The sequence below is a fragment of the Capricornis sumatraensis genome, chromosome 8 (genome assembly GCF_032405125.1).
Source record: "Capricornis sumatraensis isolate serow.1 chromosome 8, serow.2, whole genome shotgun sequence".
Lineage (NCBI taxonomy): Eukaryota > Metazoa > Chordata > Mammalia > Artiodactyla > Bovidae > Capricornis > Capricornis sumatraensis.
Window position 1 is genome coordinate 88,240,960 of NC_091076.1, and position 1,457 is coordinate 88,242,416.

At 45.2% G+C, this 1,457-nt stretch overlaps 1 non-coding gene across 1 annotated transcript; it reads right to left on the minus strand.

Moving 5' to 3' along the window:
* Positions 1-362: 362 nt before the first annotated feature.
* Positions 363-469, minus strand: LOC138084819 (U6 spliceosomal RNA). Its single transcript, XR_011145228.1, has one exon. It is a non-coding gene; the product is annotated as a U6 spliceosomal RNA (small nuclear RNA).
* Between the last annotated feature and the right edge of the window lie 988 nt (positions 470-1,457).

Below are 1,457 nucleotides of genomic sequence, written 5' to 3' on the forward strand. Positions count from 1 at the left end.
CCTCCCACCTCCCTCCCCATCCCATCCCCCAGAGTCATCCCAGTGCACCAGCCCTGAGCACCCTGTCTCATTCATTGAACCTGGACTGGCGATCCGCTTCACATATGATAATATACATGATTCAATGCTACCCTCTGATATCATCCCACCCTCGCCTTCTCCCACAGAGTCCTAAAGACTGTTCTTTACATCCGTGTCTCTTTTGCTGTCTCGCATATAGGGTCATTGTTACCATCTTTCTAAATTCTATATATATGCATTAGTATACTGTATAGGAGTTTTTCTTTCTGACGTACTTCACTTTGTATAATAGGCTCCAGTTTCATCCACCTCATTAGAACTGATTCAAATGCATTCTTTTTAAAAATATGGAACGCTTCACAAATTTGTGTGTCATCCTTGCACAGGGGCCATGCTAATCTTCTCTGTATCGTTCCAGTTTTAGTATATATGCTGCCGAAGCTAGCACTGTTTATTCAAATTTTAAACTTAATTGTATGTCGTGCATTAAAAAAAAAAAACCCTTTTGTATTTTACCTAGAGGAGAATCGTTGTTTAATCGCTAAGTCGTGTCTGGCCCATTTGTGACCCCATGGACTGTAACCCACCAGGCTCCTCTGTCCGTGGGATTTCCCAAGCAAATACTGGTGTAGGATTGCCATTTCATTCTCCAGGGGTGTTTTCCAGATGTGGGGATTGAACCGGTGTCTCTTCCATAGGCAGGCGGATTCTTTACCATTGAGCCACCAGGGAAGCTCCCTAGAGGAGAATTCTGTAAGCATATTTTGATGGGGAATGATCGTCCAGTTTGAGACTCCAGAAACCTTTCAGTCCTGAAGCCTGGGCCATTCCCCCTTCTGTTGGCTTCCTCTTTGTTAGTGGGAGCACTCCTTTAATCCCCTGTTCCCTAACTCCAAGCTCTGATGGTGGCATTGTGACTGGGGAGTGACTCCAGTGGTCACGACTGGGAAGGATATGAGGAGCTGGGTGAGAGCTAGGTTGGAGTTCCCAGGATTAGGGAAGAGCCTATTTAATAAGCTAGAATGAGAATGGGAATGGGCCTCACCTAGGAAGGAGGTAAGAGCCAGTGGAGGGACCCAGAGAGAAAGGAGAACAGAATTTCCTCTCATCTCCCACCCTTTCTCTCCTGTCTCTTTACCTCTGACCTCCGCTCCCACTGAGAATGTGGCTACCAACAGGCTTGGAGGTGCTGTGATAAGACAGAAGGCTGGGGGTGGGGTGAGGAGAGATGATGGAAGTCAGCAGAAGGTTACTGAAGTAAAATGACTGTCAAAGCAGCAGCAGTGAGAAAACAGATATTTCTGTGATTGTGCCCAGCCAGCCAGGACAACCATTCACGTTTAAAGAATATTTGTGAGTACTTGGGTTTTTTGTTTTGTTTTTAACTAATGAGAGGGCTGAAATACTGCCTAGCATTAAACTTAATATAATTAATT